The sequence below is a fragment of the Neomonachus schauinslandi genome, chromosome 1, assembly GCF_002201575.2.
Source record: "Neomonachus schauinslandi chromosome 1, ASM220157v2, whole genome shotgun sequence".
Taxonomy (NCBI): Eukaryota; Metazoa; Chordata; class Mammalia; order Carnivora; family Phocidae; genus Neomonachus; species Neomonachus schauinslandi.
In genome coordinates, this window is record NC_058403.1 from 18,620,146 (window position 1) to 18,633,134 (window position 12,989).

Below are 12,989 nucleotides of genomic sequence, written 5' to 3' on the forward strand. Positions count from 1 at the left end.
TGCATCTGGGTCCTCAAATAATATTTTCTGTAATCTTTTTATCATAGCTGAGTGATGACAATCAATTAACAGATGGAGAAGGTTCTGTTACCCCACTTGAAGAGCTTGTCATTGTGATAGGATGCCATAACAGAGCTCTTGCTGCCTTCTTTTCTATGCAATAAAAGTGAACTCTTTGTCTTATGAAGGTGGGAATCCAGGAAACTGCACTTGATTCAAATAATTTCAGCAGAGTTGATCTGCCTCTTTCTTTTTCTTTGATCTGCTTCCTTTTAGAGACAGAGGATGGGCATCTGCACGGAAAGATTGTAGTATCTCTACACCTATGATTCCAAATTAAAAAAAAAGTTCTCTTTGCCTCACTGTATCATTATTCACCAATAGTACCACATAGACACTTCTTGCTTGGTCCTTAACTAGTATGTTTGTCCTCCCTCAGTGATGCTGTGGGAATATGGGAAAGGCTGCCCCTTGTTTTTAAAAACTTTTCATTTTGGAATAATTTTAATCTTATAGAAGATTTGCAAAAATAAAACAGAGTCACAAATACTCTTTATCCACCTTCCTATAATGTTACTATCACACATAATAGCAAAATTAGAGAATTAATATTGATACAATATTATTTATTACCTAAAGTGTAGGCTTTAGAGTTTACAAGTTTTTCCATTTTGTTCTAAGATCCCACATTTCTTTTAATTATTATATTTTCTTAATCTCCTCCAACCAGTGGGTTTCTCCATATTTCCTTGTCTTTCATGACCTTGACAGTTTTGGAGACTATTGGTTATGGGTTTTGGAGAAGGAGAGCAGAGAGGTGATATAGGCTTTTCCTTGTATCATAGCCAAGTGTTTGTGATATCAATCTGAATTATCACTGGCGATGCTAACCTTGATCATTTGGGTAAGGTGGTGTCTGCCAGGATTATCCATTGCAAAATTATTTCCTTTCCTCTTTCCATGACTTTTTCCAGAGACCTGCAAACTTTTTCTGTAAAAAGCCAGTTAGTAAATATTTTAGGCTTAGTGGGCCATATGGTCCCTTGTCACAGTGACTTAACTCTGCTGTGTAGCAGGAAAGCAGACATAGACAAGCACAAACATGTCCCAATGCATGTTCCAACAAAACTAGCTGACCCTGCTCTTTTCATTAGAAGTGATCACTAAGTCAATGTACACATAAGGGGAGAGGAATTAAGCTACACCTCCTGGATAGAGTGATATCAGAGAATCTGAGGACACAATTTAAAACTATCACAGTAATAACTAAATATTTTGAAGGAGATACTTTGAGGCTATCCTCTTCTTAAAGTTTCTCCCTCTAATTTTTGTATCCAGCATGGATCTTGCCTGAGCAATTACTGTTTTAATGGTGAGTTTCTATTTCCTTTATTCCTTCTACATTTATTAATTGGAATTTTTTTGTAAGGAAGAGTTTCCCTTCTCTGTTTATTTATTATTCCAATCATTTCCTTATATCAATATGTCATCTTGGATATTTATTTTATTCCTCGAGAAATAATCCAGTATTTATTTACTTTACTGTTCACATCGTTACAACTTTTGCCGTTGGGAGCTCTTCCAAGCTGACTCCCGTGTTCCCCTGACACATGCTTAACCTTTCGTGTTTGGAGCACTCCCTTAGTTTCTGACACTATAAGATCCTCCAGGTGCATCTTATCTTTCCCCTTCCCAGTGTAGGCATCAGCCATGTTTCTAAGGAGCACTGGTTCCTTTTGTTGGAGAATGGTATTTAAAAACCTCTACCTGGAGCTAGGTGTGCTCACTGCCATGCTCACTGGCATGTCACTGCTGCTGGGTCCTTTTGGTGGATAAAGCTAGGAACTTGTTATGTGTTTACTAATTCATGCATAAGCATATATCTGTATTTATTTTTATATCTATCTATTTATTAAAATAAACCTGCCTTCATATTGATATATACAATTTCAATCTGGAATCACGGTTTTATTCTAACATTCCCATTTATTTAAATTTGTAACTTCTTTCTCCCACAATGAGAAAAGGAGCTCTCGTATCTGGACTATAGGAAGTGGTTTCAGAATTTTTAATGTGTAGTCCTATGAGAAATAATTTACCACCTGGAGTACAGTGTTTGTATACAGTCCTTTTTGTCTTTAGACTTAGTCCTTAAGTCAAAATGCTATTTTTCAAAGCAACTTAGGAAATGTTATTCTTTAGCCCTTCTGTGAGGCTATGTCATGCGAACAGTTATATTCATCTGTCAGTCTGCATTCTTTCTAGTGTTCTCCTGACATCCTGATTGATTGATATTTTTCAAATATGGATACAGTAAAATTCACTATTTTTGATGTACAGTTCGTGGGTTTCATGAATGCATAATCATGTCTCCACCACTCCAGGGTCACACAAGACTGTTCCATTACCTTAAGAAAGCTCTAAATCACCCCTTTTCCACAATCTCTACCCCCTGGCAACCACTAATCTGTTTTCTGTTCAGATAGTTTTGTGTTTTCTGGAATGTCACATCAACAGGGTCATACCATATGTAAACATTTTTCATCTGGCTTCTTTTACTAAGCAAAACACATTAAAATTAATCCATATTTCTGTGTGACTCTAGTTTGTTCCTTTTTATTTCTGAACAGTATTATCTTGTGAAATGTTCCACAATTTGTCTATTTATTCACCTGCTGAAGGATGGCTAGTTTGTTTCCAGTTTTTGTGACTGTGAATGATGTTGCTATAAACATCTGTGTACAAATTTTACATGAACATAAGTTTTTAATTCGCTTGGGTGACTATCCAGGAGTGGGATTGTTGGGGTGGGTAAAGAAGTGCAGAACTGCTAGTGAGCTTGGCATGGAGATGAGGAGTAGAAGAAATATAAGAAATAGAGAAAAAAGCTTATGGCAGGCTTCCAATCTGAAGCAGGTCTGAACTTGGTGAGGAGAAAGAACATACAAGATCAGATTTTCAATTACTATTTTGGGCTGGACATAACGGAATTGAGAATGTTCCTGTGACTCTTGAGATTGAGTGAGCAGAAAAGGCTTGGGACATGCCAAGCTCTTACCCTAGGGGCGAATACATTTTAAAGTGGCCGAGGCAATCACAAAATGTGCACTTAAAATCATTATACATCATGTCTTTCAACAGGCCACTTCTATTTTTCAAAATCACCCCAAGCCAGATTATGTTCACTTTTTGGTGATTAATTTACTATTTAGTCATTAGATATGATAAATTTGAGTCAATTTCTCATTACTTCACTTTTATGAAAATAAAGTGGGAGTGATTTCAGGTGAGGCAATGATAAAAAAATATAATACTAGTTCTGAGAAAGAGATTAGGTTAAACTTTGTTTTGAAATCAGTGAAATGAGTACTAACATTTCAGTTCCTTCAGGTAAGAAATCTTAAGGAGAACCATGATGTATATACCTTTTTACCCACTATCATATGGCATATTAGCTTATGTAAAATCATCTGAAACAAATATTTACTGAATGATGAATAAATAAAAACATATAAAAGTGATACTCAGTGAACATTAACATTATTCATATACATAAATCATTTACACTAATATCCTAAATTATGCTATTTTTTATATATTTATAAGAAAAAAGTGTTATAATGTCTAACAATTTATTCTATTTAAAGAATAATATATAAATGGTTCATGATGTGGCAATTAACAGTGTTTAAGAGGTCAAACTTCGGATAGAGATATCAGAGTTTGATTTCTGGATTCACTTCTCATGGGGAACCCTGGGGATACACAACTTATGAGTCTTCTTTTCTGTGTCTAAGATATGGGGGTTCTCATAATGCTGATCTCTGGGCACCTGGGTGGCTCAGTTGTCAAGCGTCTGCCTTCGGCTCAGGTCATGATCCCAGGGTTCTGGGACTGAGCCCCACATCAGGCTCCCTGCTTGGCGGGAAGCCTGCTTCTCCCTCTCCCACTCCCCCTGCTTGTGTTCCCTTTCTTGCTGTGTCTCTCTCTGTCAAATAAAAAAAAAAATGCTGATCTCAAAGGTTATAGAGAGAATAAAAGGACATGTAGATGTAAATAGTGCCTGAGTCATGGTGAACCCTCCATAAACGTTAGCTGTTATGGCTCTTGTTATGTTACTAGTTCAAACCCTGGCATGCCTATCTGCTTTGGTATATTATGCACGTGAGCAAAAAAATCACTTTTCTATGGGATTCTCATTTTGCCTACATGGGTCCCAGAACACTTGTTTGCAATCTACCTATTTATTATTTGAATGAGGTCCTATGCAGTTCACCAATCATACCGAGATACACATAAAGGCTGATCATATTAACTAGTAGTTATACGTTTTGACTGGAATGGTCTCTTTGATATGGTAGAAAAGATCATTTTGAAGCAAATGTTGTATTAAAACATTTTATTTTATCAAACATTTTATTAAACCATTTCCTTAGGCAGATTTTGTTCCCTTGTGAAAAAAAAAATTGCCCATATATAAATAGCTAAGATAAGCACGTTTGCGAGTAGAGAAACTCTCCTTAAAAGACATTTCTTCTGCTAAATTAAGGAAAATGAGACCATACACATTTTTTTTGACAAATTTATTCTTAAGGTAAAATATATATTACTTAAAATGTAAAAATAACACAAGAACATGGACTGCATATATTTTTTATTCATTTTAAAACTCTTTGTTTCAAACATATACAAAAATAGACCAAATAATATAATGACCCACTTTTCTGTCCTGCCCACTAGGCTCTGTGCTCCCCACTCTACCCCAAACCCCCACCACGTGAGTTCACCATCTGACATTAAAAATAATCTGCTTCTAGCTAGTCTTGTGTCATTTTTTTCCCTTTCACTCACTCTCCTACTCCTGGATTTTTTGAAGCAAATCCCAGATATCATATCCAGTCTGGGTCCATTTTTTTTTTTTCCCTCAGGGAAATGTGATTTTATAAATTTTTACAGATGTAAGAGGTACCTTGTGTCATTCATTTCATTTTAGTCAAAGAGAAAACACTTTAAAATCTATGTTTATATTTTAAAGAAATGTAATATGTTATTTGATAATATCACTCTTAAGTTTGTTGTCAGTTATTTTTTTAACCAAAATATTATCTGTGACATTATCACAGTTGAAAAGCTTTGAAAAATGTTTATAGATAAAATACTAGTTTACAAATCAGCATATCATCTTTAAAAATGAGTCTCTAATGACAATCTAAAGAATTTATTATGACATATTTAGTTTCACATAAAAATGTGATGTTTAATTGTATTGAAGCTGTTACATTTTTAAAAAACCTAAATATTAATTTTTATTAGAAATATTAAAAAACAAATCCAAATGTGATTATCTTTTTGTCCTTAATTGGAATATATTCTTTTTTTCTAAAAATAACATAACTATTAGAAAATCAAATGGTCCTTCCTTTCAATTCTCATGATTATGTTTTCCTGGTTGTAAGTCATTTTCGAATCACTTTTCCTGGCAGTAATTAGATTTCCTTTTGGAATTTTATAAAATTTTATAAAATGAATATTGGCAATATTAGGGATTGTAGGAGATTTTAGGGCTCAGAAATGCATCAAGCTTAGAGCTAAATGTTTGGCCAGGATAAATCATGGCATTTGAGTTTTAGAGTATCATGTATTGTCATAGAAAATGAATATTGTCCAAATAGCAATCATTTCATATAGTTGGGATTTAATGCAGCAAAGAATCATTTTGAAGGGCATAGAGATTTACTTGGCTTTGATATGATAAACAGTGAACACATACACTATGAACTAGTTCACTTAAAGCACATATTTCAAGAAATATTAAATAATCTTTCCTAAATACTCAGTATTCAATGAGATATTAAAAAGCAGAAGCTTCACATTTGAATTAACATTTATATTCATCTTCCTTATAACCAGTTTCTCATTTTTGGGAAAATTTCGATACATATTTCCAAATCCAAATTATTTGTGAGATGTAAAAGACTTATTTTTTTTGAGATACTAAATAATGCCTTAGTGCAGAATCATATTTTAATTTTACCCTAAACCCTTTATAGTTGTGTGTGTGTGTAATTTTGATGATAAAGTCTTCAGTAAGTAAAGAATAGAGTTTGATAGTAAAGGGAAAAGCAAAATGATTATTTTGAAATCAGAGTAAGAGAATGCAAGTATTTGCTAATTTAACCACAGTATTTTAAAATCTTTCTTAAAAAGTCTACATTTGTTGAAAACAGTAAAGATAGTAAAGTAACTTTAGATTTCTCTTCAGATTAAAATTTTAAATTAATAGTGGGATCACTACACTAAGCTACTTCCAAATTTCTATTTATCCTTAAAAATAGCGCTTTTATAAATTAGATCAGCTAGATAAAAACAATTTGAGTTCATGAAATAAACATTTGAAACATCTGTAAATGAGGAATTGCCTAATTAAAAATTTTTGATGTTGATCACTGGAACTGGGGGGAGAAGAAGAGATTCATTTTCTGATTCTGTGTATTTGTTTGGCTAGGTTAAGATAGGAAACGGAAGGTTACATTTTTAGTACCATTTATGTAAACTTACTTTCTAGATAATTAAATAATCGTTCATTGTGCTTGTATTATGTTCAAATAATTGTAGTCACTATTATGAGGTCTAAAGATGAAGAACACAGGGCACTGCCGTCAGAAATTATATTTTGGGGCTCCTGGGTGGCTCAGTTGGTTAAGTGACCTGCTCTTGAGTTCGGCTCAGGTCATGATCTCAGGGTCGTGAGATCGAGCCCCACGTGGGGCTCCCCACTCTCCACTCAGTTCGGAGTCTGCTTGTCCCTCTCCTCTGCTCCTCCCGCTCACTCTCTCTCATAAATTAAAAAAAATTCTTAAAAAAAATTATGATATTTCAACTTACTTCTTACTTTCTAGGAACTTGTAGTGCACTGAAAATAAAATGCCTAAAGTCAACAGTCTTTGCTATGATCCTTTCACAAACTGGTTATTTACCAGATTTCCTTACCTAGTAAACTGCAACTGGTTTTCTGGCTTTAGGTTTTCCGGACATGTTTATTCAGTTACCAGCTCCAAAGAATATTGAAGATCTTTGTGATGCATTGTCTCTGTCACAGGCTGCGTGTTTATTCAGCTTGATATGGGTGGATCATGTGGAATGCAACTGGGTCAGTGGAATGGTTATTTAAAAGGACCAGAGGGGAGAAGTGCCAGAAGAGGAGGACAGGAATGTGGTAAGGAACACCATGAGTCAGGAAGTCCAGGTCTGTCTTGATGTCTGGGGCATGAACTCACAGCAAGAAATGTGAGCTGAACACACAAGGTTCAGACACTGGTGGGATACTGAGACCGAATGGGCAAACCCTGAGCAAAGGTGAAGGTCCACCAGCATGCTGAATGGATGCAGGGGGCCTCAGGCTCATTTTAGATGCATACCTTCTCACACAGTTTCTTGTCTGTTAAGGAAAAATAATTCATTTTCTAAGCGGTCAATTAGCTCTTAAAAGAACATACTTCAAGGGGCGTCTGGGTGGCTCAGTTGGTTAAGCGTCTGCCTTCGGCTCAGGTCATGATCCCAGGGTCCTGGGATGGAGTCCCGCATCGGGCTCCCTGCTCCTTGGGAGCCTGCTTCTCCCTCTGCTTCTCTCTCTCTCTCTGTCTCTCATGAATAAATAAATAAAATCTTAAAAAAAAATACTTCAAAGTAACAATCATTCTGAGTGATTCCTCATGGGCCACTTTCTTTCTGCCTTGTTTGTTTCTGAATTGTTCTCATCTCCCAGACCGTGACTCCAGATTCTAAATTATAACCCATTTCTGAGCCCTCTACCTTGGGATGTATCGGAGCTTCTCTGTGTCTCCAGAGCTGCGCGAGAGTTGCCCTGTCCCTGGCTTGGGTCCATAGTTTTTGCCACTTCTAGTTGCTGTGAGGACTGCCGGCTTCAGCTTCAGTCCTACAGAATCTTGTCTCCAGCCAGCACCTGTCAGGGCCATCTTCATCCACGGAGAAGTGGGCAGAAGTCCGGTGGAGACATGAGAATGGCAAAAGAACAATGTGGAAAAGTGGACCGAGTTCGAGTTTTCCCATAAGATATAGTGTTCATTTTTAAGACATTTAGATTTTATTTTTTTATTTAAATTCAATTAGCCAATATATAGGACATCATTAGTTTCAGATGTGGAGTTTAATGATTCATCAGTTGTATATAACACTCAGTGCTCATCACATCAAGTGCCCTCCTGAATGCCCATCACCCAGTTACCTCATCCCCCCCCCCCCCCCCCCCCCCCAACCCCCACTTTGTTTCCCAGAGTCCAGAGTCTCTCATGGTTTGTCTCCCTCTCTGATTTCTTCCCATTCAGTTTTCCCTCCCTTCCCCTATGATACTCTGTGCTGTTTCTTATATTCCACATATGAGTGAAACTATATGATAATTGTAAGACATTTAGATTTCAAAATAGATTTGGGTAAAATGATATATGCTGATTGTGTGTGTGTGTGTGTTGTCAATATTAATCAAAATGAACCATTAAGATTTGTGCTTTTTTATTATTTGTGCTTTTCACGTCACTAAAAAAATAAATGAAAAGCAGGTCTGCAAAAGCATGTGTACTGTAAACCCATTCATGAATAATGATAATATACATATATTCATTTACAAAGAAGAAAGTAAAGCATCTGACATTCCCACCATCCAAAGGTAACCACAACACTCATTTTGGCAAACATTCCTTTAGGTACCATTTCTTGTGTATATGTACATACAGATCAGAGTTCTTAACCAGGTCAGGGCTCCACCCCCCACAGCCTGCCAGGAGATATTTGTCAATGTCTGAAGGAATTCTTGGTTGTCACAACTGGGGGATGCTAGTGGGTAGGCGTCAGAGATGTTTCTAAACATTCTGCAATGCACAGGACGGCCATCCCCCACTCCCCAGCAAAGACTTATGTAGCCCAAAACTTCATTAGTGCCAAGGTAGAGGAACTCTGATGTAAATGGATAGATACGCATATATTATCATTGTGAATGAATGAGTTCATGGTATATATGCTTTTGCAGATCTATTTTTTTACTGTGGTAAAAAGCATAAATAATAAAAAAACACCAACCTTAAAGTTTTAGTTTCATTAATTTTGGCAATTGGATGTATCTATTTAACCAAACCCTCCAAAATAACATAGAGAACATTTTTATCACTTGAAAAAATCTCTTATGTGTTCTTCCAGTCAATTTCTTCCATGCACAAAAGTATCATTTCTGACCTCCACCGTCATATTCTAGGAAGTCCTATGAATTCCATCATATGGGGTGTGTGTGTGTGTGTGTGTGTATGTGTGTATTCTTTCAGTAAATGAAAGTATTTTATGAAATGTTTCTGAAATTTGTCCAGTTCTCGTGTCAACTGGTAGACCATTCCTTTTTTTTCTTTTTTAAATCATTGAGTGGTATTTTGTTGTATGGCTATAAACAATTGGTTTATTCATTTTTTTTGTTAATGGACTAATTAAGACAGTGTTGCACAAAGTCATATAACAAGTAGGAAATACAATTCAAAGGAAAATATTAACAAATAGTATAAATTAAACTGCCTTATCATAAAATAGTATTGTAACTTTGATTACATTATTTATAGCACTATCAATCATAATATATATTATGATATATTTTTGAAGGAAGTTAGTGGGTGGTAGTAACAAATACCAAATTAAAGGTTAGTGAGATAGTCCACTTATCCACATGAGTGTATTTCAAAAATTTACTTGAAGGAGTTTGAACATCATTCCTTCTGATGGACCATTAAAAGCCAAGTAAAATCCAACAGAGATTTGCACAAATTAAAAAAAAAAAAAGTCACTAAATCAGCCAGCAAGTTTTGGGAGAGGTTCTTACTTTACTACTCACTGGAATGTGTCTGCAAAGCAGTTTCTTAAGCTGGAATTATTTCTTAATTAGTCTTAACAGGCATAACGAGCTCAGACTCTTTGCTTTGAGAAGTATTTATTTAGAAATGACCAAGCTTAGAAGTGGCCTAGTCTTTCAAAAGTCACTTTTGGAACAAATATTTGATCTAAAACCTAGTAAAATGCATTAACACAGATGCAAACTACAAGTTACCATGATGAGGTAGGTCCAAGTGCAGACTGTTCTGTCTGCCCCATCTGGGTTTGGATTCCAACTTCACCATCTATTAGCTCTGGGAACTTGGGCGTTTTAACTTTATCTCTAAGTGGCCTAATTTCCTCAAGAGTGATGTGGAAACTTGAAATCGGTTTTGTGAGTTTTAAATGGGAAAATGTTTGTGAAGCACTTAAAATAATGCCTGAAACCTAGGAAACATTGAGAAACATTAGTTTTAGTTAAAGTACAACAGAAGTTTGATCGAGAAATGATGTTTGGTTTTTCAAAGAAGTTGTATGTATTTTGAGTTGAATAAAATTCAGGTCAACATCAGTATGTGCTTCCTAAGCTATGAGTAACTTCCCCAAATCCACAAAGTTCTTCAGTGCCAGATAAGAATCAAACCAAGATTTGTTTGGTCCAAATCCTTGCTCCTGAGCAATATGCTACATGACAGTGGCTTCCCAGTGTTAGAAGATAAACTGAGGCATATTAAAAATTTTAACAGTTTATTTGAGCGAAAATTGATTTGAATCGGGCAGCATCCAATCTAGCAGATAAGAAGGAGCTCCAAGTTGCTGTACAAAATGAAAGACTTTTATGGGCAGAAGGGAGGAGGAACAAGAAAGTTATACTGCACAAAAAAATGGGCTGATTATTGTAAAATTACTTCTGTTTAGAAGATGGCAGAGATATATCAGGTAGATTACCTAACTAATGCTGATCAGGAGATTCCTGATTGACTGGTTTAAGATTTCATTTCTGGGGGGCACCTGGGTGGCTCAGTCGTTAAGTGTCTGCCTTCAGCTCAGGTCATGATCTCAGGGTCCTGGGATCGAGCCCCGCATTGGGCTCCCTGCTCCGCGGGAAGCCTGCTTCTCCCTCTCCCACTCCCCCTGCTTGTGCTCTCTCTCTCTCGCTGTGTCTCTCTCTGTCAAATAAATAAAATCTTTAACAAAAAAAAAAAAGGTTTCATTTCTGGGAGAGCAGAAACTGTAATTAAGTCTCAGTTTGGTGACATGGGGCTTAGCATAAGCAACTCCATTTTGAGCCTGTTGTCTTGTTTTTAACGGCAAGTTCCTGTGGTATCTGCACACCTCTTACCAGCCCAGGTCTGCTGTCCCCAGCCCGACAGAAAGATTGAAAAAGGAAACTCCCTATTCAATCAGCCTAGAAATTTCAGATATGCAGATTTAAATGCATTTTATTTTATTATTTTATTTTATTTTTAAAAAGATTTTATTTATTTATTTGATAGAGAGAGAGAGAGAGCACAAGCAGGGGAAACGGCAGGCAGAGGGAGAAGCAGACTCCCTGCTGAGCAGGGAGCCCAATGCGCGACTCGATCCCAGGACCCTGGGATCATGACCTGAGCCCAAGGCAGATACCTAACTGACTGAGGCACCCAGGCATCCCTTAAATGCATTTTATTATTATTTTTTAAATTTTAATTTAATTTTATTTATTTGCGAGAGAGAGAATGAGAGACAGAGAGCATGAGAGGGAGGAGGGTCAGAGGGAGAAGCAGACTCCCTGCCGAGCAGGGAGCCCGATGTGGGACTCGATCCTGGGATTCCAGAATCATGACCTGAGCCGAAGGCAGTCGCTTAACCAACTGAGCCACACAGGCGCCCCCTTAAATGCATTTTAAATGATATTTTATAACGGCAACATTATAGGAACCTGATTTTTTTTTCTCTTCCTATTTTCTACTCCTATTTTTCCCTTTAAGTTTTGGCTTCTTTCTGTTGTTTTTGTTTTGTGGTATTGCAATTTATTTTCTTGTCTGTCTTCCCTTCTAGACTATGAACTTCTAAATGAAGAATCTGCCTCTTGGTTATCTCTGTATCCAGGGCTCCTGATGTAATAACGGGAAGATAGTTTTGAATGAAAAAAAAGTATATCTGAGATTGATGTGAAGCTTGAAGTATATATTAGTTTGAAGTACAGCCTCAGAAACAGGGATCTCTCTCTCTTTATCATCTATCATCTATTATCTATCTATCTATCAATCATCTATCATCTATCTATCATCATCTATCATCTATCTATTATCTATCTATCTATCTATCTATCATCTATCATCTATCTATCTATCATCTATCTATCTATCTATCATCATCATCATCATCTATCTATCCCTTTTGTTTTATTGGTCTTAATATTGGTCTTATTGATGCATCAATAAGACTTGTTCTATATTAGAGGCACTCTAGGTAAGCATAGAATCTCTGAAGCAAGTTAGTAGGGATTTGAGTCCATTTTCTGCCTCTTACTAACTGTGTAAGGGAAATTTACTTAATTTCTCTCTTTCTCCTCATCAATAAAATAAGGAAATGATAACACCTATCTCATAGTTTTATTGTGAAGACTAAATGAGCTAATATATTTTTACCTTTAAGAAGAGTGGGAGGGGGCGCCTGGGTGGCTCAGTTGGTTAAGCGACTGCCTTCGGCTCAGGTCATGATCCTGGAGTCCCAGGATCGAGTCCCACATCGGGCTCCCTGCTCGGCAGGGAGTCTGCTTCTCCCTCTGACCCTTCTCCCTCTCATGCTCTCTGTCTCTCATTCTCTCTCTCTCAAATAAATAAATAAAATCTTAAAAAAAAAAAAAGAAGAGTGGGAGGTATATATCATGTTCTCAATAAATGTTGATGTCACTATTATTTGGTGCTTCTTGGAGTTAATCTTCAGCTATTCAGATGGTTCTAGAGTAACTGAATTCATGTTTCTGGTTGTATTTTATCAATTTATTCACTGAAAAGTTCTCTACGTAATATAATAAAATTTTCCTAAAAGTCAACATAGAAAATCTGTCATCTTTGAGATCCATCATTCTCCTATTAAATTCTGCTGCTGTATTAAAAATTACAATACCAATTTATAAC